Genomic DNA, 6,036 nt, shown 5'->3' with positions numbered 1-6,036 from the left:
GAGGGGTGAGGGGGGGGTGATTGACAGCCAAAGTGCCCAAAGGCAGCATGCTAGGCAGGAGAAATACTCAATTTTGCAGCGTTTCCAGGTTTTTCCAGATCCATGTGGGTACCAGCACCTAAATCTCCATCAGTGGCACTGGGGAGGGATCGGGTTTGGGATCTGGGGAATGTTCAGCCCGTTTAAAATTACATTGGAAAATACAGATGATTTTTTTTCTTTTTTAAAGGTTTTTTGGGCATTTCTGGTTCAAAGTTGGGTCTGCCCAAGCACTCTCCTCCCTGGCTTGGCAGGGGGAAGAGCATCCCTGGCGAGGCGGAGAGGAGGATCCGGAGCGACAGGCAATTAGCAGCGAAAAAGCAACGATCGTTTTCAGGGAGAAAACATAAAGCAGATGGGATCTGGCACAAGGGAAACATGGAGAGGACTCAAAAGCCGCCTGGAGGACGCAGGAGTTGGAAGACTCCAGAGCTGGGAAGTTGTGTTGTTCCTCTGGTCTTGTGGGAAGTCGCAGCCGGAGGGGGTGAGGACATCCCCTAAGCTGTGTGACACAGCCCATGGATGCTGCTCGACCCCCCTGGCTCCAAGCTCCTTTCAGGCAGTTCAGAGATCAGAAGGTCTCCCCTCAGCTCCTGTTCTCCAGCTGAACCCCCCAGCTCCCTCAGCCGCTCCCATCACACTTGTGCTCCAGCCCCTCACCAGCTCCGTTCCCTTCTCTCCACCCGCTCCAGCACCTCAAGACCTTTCTTGGCGTGAGGGGCCCAAAACTGCCCCCAGGATTTGAGTACTTTCAAAAATCAGGCACTCAGGGCTGCATCCTGCTCATGGGCAGCTGCCATGAAATGTTTTAAGAGGATGAAGCAGCAGTTTAAAGCATTTCATTGTCCCCAATTTGGGGTTGATAAATGCCAATGGTGCTGATGATTTAGAATCACAGAATGGTTCAACGGTCATCTAGTCCAACCACTCTGCAACCCGCTCAGGTTGCTCAGAGCCCCGTCCAGCCTGGCCTGGGATGTCTCCAGGGATGGTTCATCCACCACCTCTCTGCCCAACCTGGGCCAGGCTCTCACCACCCTCAGCACAAACAATTTCTGCATCATGTCCGGCCTGAATCTCCCTCCTTTAGTTTAAAACCATCACCCCTTGTCCTATCACAACAGGCCCTGCTCAAAACTCCATCCCCATCTTTCTTCTCACCCCCTTTTAAGTCTGGAAAGGCCGCACTAAGGTCTCTGGAGCTTCTCTTCTCCAGCTGAACACCCCAACTCTCTCAGCCGTTCACCCCCACCAGCAATGATGGGAGGTTTGAGCTCTGCCCATGCAGGGTGAGGATGAGCATGATGAAGGCTCAAGCCCTTTCTGCACCTCCAAAAGCAGCTCAGGGCTGGCACACTATGTCTCCATGAGGAGCACCACCACCCTAATTTGAGCAAACCCCAAATTTAAATGTTGTAGGAGGGAAAGCAGCTCTCTGCCAAGTCTTGGGGATGAGGCGCATTGTGGGGCATCCCCTGGCTCCATCACTGATAGGTGCTGAGGGTGATATTGTAAATGGGCTGGAGATGATTTAAATCACTGAAGGTGGGGAAATAAACTGCTTTTTACTCAGTTTTCCAGCACTTTAGTGAGCTGGAAGGACTCAGAAAGGGGGCTGAGGGGGCAGAAACCACCCTCCTGTGTGGATGCAGCTCTTCATGGAGGGTGTTGGTCCCTTCTCCCAAGGAACAAGCGCCAGGAGCAGAGGAAATGGCCTCAAGTTGCACCAGGGGAGGTTGAGGTTGGATGTAGGGAACAATTTCTTCCCCAAAGGGCTGTGGGGCATTGGAACAGGCTGCCCAGGGCAGTGCTGGAGTCACCATCCCTGGAGGGCTGGACAGACGGACATGAGGTTCTCAGGACATGGGGCAGTGCCAGGGGTGGGGTAACGGTTGGACTTGATGGTCTTGAGGGGCTTTTCCAACAAAAATGATTCTATTATTATATTGGCCAAGCAGCACGTAACCCCCTGCCTGGTTTCTATCATAACGTGGGCAATAGTGGCCTCTGGTTCTCCAGATGGTCCTGGCTGAGCATGAGGTCAAGAATGGAGGAGTTGAGGGATTTGGGAGAAATGTGAAGGGGAAAAACCATGAAAGGGATGGGAAAGCAATCCCTTCCTGCACTTTGCATCAAGCAGGAAAGAAGGGAAGGTGATATTCCTGCAACAGAAGAAGGACTATAGCAATTTAGCTTGAGGCAACATCTGAGAAGATAATAATTCCTGCTTGGTGCCCTTCATCCCTGTGACAGCAAGGGCAATCTGGACATGGAATTTCCACTTTGCGTTGGGAAAGGGAGATTTTACCCCCAACGCTCAAAGGACGTGGCTGCTCCTCTCTGCACAACCTCAGGGTTTCAACCTTGGAGATGCTGGAACCATGACTGGACAGGCACTGAGCAGCTTTGAGATTGGTCCTGATTTGAGCACGGTTGGGACCAGAGTCCTCCAGAGATCCCATCTCACCTTCCTGGGACTTCCTGACCCAAGGGGAATGAAAGGTACTGGAGACACCAAAAGGGCCAGGAGGACCATTACTAAAAATAATAAGGGAGGGAACCTTGGAGTTACATTATGTGGCCATCTCCATCTCCATCTCCACCTCCATCTCCATCTCCATCTCCATCTCCACCTCCACCTCCATCTCCATCTCCATCTCTACCTCCATCTCCATTTCCATCCCTGAACCAGTCCCAGTGGGGAAGGGGCAGCACTCAGAGATCCTCTCTGGCCCACAGCAAGGTGATGGAGAACATCCATCCTGGTGTTTTTTTGGATTAATATGTGGTACCAGACTGCCCTGACCAGATCAGAAAACCTCCACTGGCACCTACTTTCCTTGCAGATGGACCTGGACCCCCCACTCTTCCTCCAGTGTTGGTTTTGGGGGTCCTGTCGCATCAACTCTATACGAACAACAAAGATGGGTGATAACTTTTCTTCTAGCATCTCCAAATTTGCCATTCAAGGTGATTTTTGCCCCAAAAACTCTTTGTGCCAGCAACCCAAACCATCCCCCTGGCTACCCCACACTGGGACACACCATCCCCAAAATGTCCCCAAAGCTCTCCTTAGCTGTGTTATCTCATGGGACACGCAGGTGGCAGCTGCCACCACCATCACCACGTACCCACCTTGATGTGACCCCATGAAGCAGAGAACGGCTGGACGATGGTTTGCGGTCTTCTCCAAGCAGAACCATCAATAGGTTCCTCAAGAAATAAAACCAACGGGAGATGTTGTCAGCAACACAAGCGATGGGGGCTTGACGGGGCCCTGCCAAGTGTTTGTGTCATCTAGTTAGAAATTATTGCAGTTTTATTGAAAGCCCAATTGTGCTCATTTAACTGTCGCTCAAACCCTTCTGCAGCTGCTTATTAGCGCTGAAGCGGGGAGCGAGGAGACGTTGCCGAAGATCCCCCATCCTTTCAAAAATTACCTCTTTACTGATGAATTAAGGTCGTCAAGATGGTCTCTGAATTTCAGAAGTGCTTGAAGCCGTAACCCTTCTCAATTCATCACCTGTGGAGCCACATCTGGAGCGTCCCATGGGATGCTTGGCTCTCAGGAGCCACATGGGGACGGGGAGGCCCCAGGGATGCTCGGATGGGATGTTGGATGAGCTGTTATAAAAGGTTGTGGAGCAGGTTTTGTTGTTCAAATGGAGGGGGAAATGGTAGATTTGACCCCAAATTTGCTCCGGCATATAGTATATCATCCCTTGTATGTCCCCTCCAAGAGTGGGTTCATTTGGAGATGGGCTTGATCCCAATGTGAGAAAATCACCTTATTAGCACCATGGCCTGATTTTTTGGGGCGGAAAAGCTCTTGACTTTAGGCAAATCTCAATAAAACCCACTTTAGGGCAGAGAACAAGCTTTGTAGAGGAAAGATTTTAAGATTAAACATTTTAAGGGTGGGCATGTCCATAGACACATACAAAATTTACCGGCCTAGGTTCTGCCCCCAAAGCACCCAGGAGCAACGACGCCGTTATCCCCATGGTTGTCATATTTGTGTTCAACCCCTGGGGCCAGCACTTGAAAGATGGGAAGGATGATGTTCAAACCACCTCCTTGCTCCTCGCTTTAGGGCCACAGCATCCCCTCCCAGCTCCCCATCTCCTCCTTCCCACCAAAATAAAGCAAACAAACATCTTCCCCGGGGGAAAAAAATCTGCTCGACTCAGCCCCGTCTGATGGATGGTGGCTGGTGAGAAACCAGATTGAAACCAGTGACTCATTTCCCACCGGCGGCTATTTTGGGGGAGAAGAGCAGCCGTGTCCCCCCCCTCAACATCCATCAGGTGGTCGGAAGGTCCCCGCAGCCACCTCCGTCCCCTCCCCGCGCTGCTGCGGGGCTGGCAAACGAGTTTTCACCCTAATTGGAGCTTTTGTTTTGTATCCTCACGTCCTCTGCCAGGGATGAGGATGCAGCTTTGTCCCCGCTGGTACCCAGGTCCCCCATGTCCCCCCCTTGGCTGTTGATGGGTGACATTTGGCAGCTGTCCCCAGGAGGGGAGATAATTAGCAATCAGCTTCCTCCATCGCTTATAGACACCACAATGTCTATAGGCACTGCGATAGAGCCGATAGCTAACGAAGAGATGTGCTGGGGGGGTGGCTTTGGGGCAGGATTTGGGTTCTGAGGCGCCAACGACCCCACCTGAGCGCGGAGGATGGATCTGAAGCCCTGAGCATCCATCCTTGCGCAGCCCCAAACGCTCCGGCCGGGCTCACGGCAGAGAAAAAACCTTGAAGTTTAATGAAATAAGGTTCAGCAATCAATAGTGAAAAAATAACAATAAGGGATTTCTTTGCTCAGCAGCAACTACATTTCTCCATCAACCCTGCCCAGCCTCGCACCCTCTGTTCGCCCCATCATTCCCAGCATCCTCCCAGTAAAGAACCTGGGCTGGTACCCGCTAAACCATGATGCACCAAAAAATATAACCCCCAAACCCCAGCGTTTGGTGCTTTGTGAAAGAAAAACTGCTACATCACTGTCGTCTTTAGCACATAAACCCTCTGAGTCACTGGAGGAATGTGCAGTGCTTTTTAATAGAGTCCAAACAGTCCCAGAGGGCCCAGAGTTTAATAGTCGAGATTTTGGTTTATTTTATTTATTTAGGTTGCTCCATTAAAATATTGCACCCCCCCCAACACCCTGATATGTGGGACGATGCGTTTGAAGGATGCTGCACGGGTGAGGAAGGACAGACCGACCGCACCACTGGTCCTCTTCATGCTCAATTATATTTTTAAGGCAAAAATCACAATTATTTCTGACAGCGGGAGCAGGTTTCTGGTGATGCTGAAGGATGGGGTGGTTGCCCCACAAGGGATGGGGAAAGAGGCAGCTGGGGCGGGTGTGCTAGAGGTCTAGGAAAGCCTGCACGGGTAGAAAAGTTAATAAGAAAAATGACTTTTTACTCCAGGATAAAACACAGAAACGCGGCGAGCAGATGGGCGGCTGGAAGGGGAGAGGAGGAGGGATGAGCCATGGGCTCCTTGCTGCGGGACATCGCAGTTGCTGAAGGATGCTGCAATGGTAATAAGGGAATAAAAACCCAGAGAAAGGCAATTAAAACCCTTCCCGCCAGCGGGACACGGCTGGGAAGGCAGCGGGGTGGGACCCGACATCCCAGCAGGCGCATCCTCCCTGGAGCAACTCCACACAGAGCCAGGATTTGGGGCTGATGTGCCCCCCTGGAGGGGGGTGACAGCGCATCCCTGGGTCTGGCTCCTTGTTTTTAAGACGTGAGGAAGTATTTCTGTGGTTTTATTTCATCTCGGCAGCTCCAGCTGTTATTAAAACCAATTTCGAGGAGGGGTGATACCCACGCAGAGTTTGGCCCCGGGGGGAAACCTCCCTGGGTTTGCTGATTAACACTGAGGGACCAGGATGCTCCATCCCCAGGGTTGGTACCCAGCTGCCATCCCAGGTCCCCATCACCAGGACATCCCAGAGTGACATTTGGGAGCACCCTGGGGTAT

Source organism: Patagioenas fasciata, chromosome 3 (genome assembly GCF_037038585.1).
Source record: "Patagioenas fasciata isolate bPatFas1 chromosome 3, bPatFas1.hap1, whole genome shotgun sequence".
NCBI lineage: Eukaryota > Metazoa > Chordata > Aves > Columbiformes > Columbidae > Patagioenas > Patagioenas fasciata.
This window is presented reverse-complemented; position numbering follows the sequence as displayed.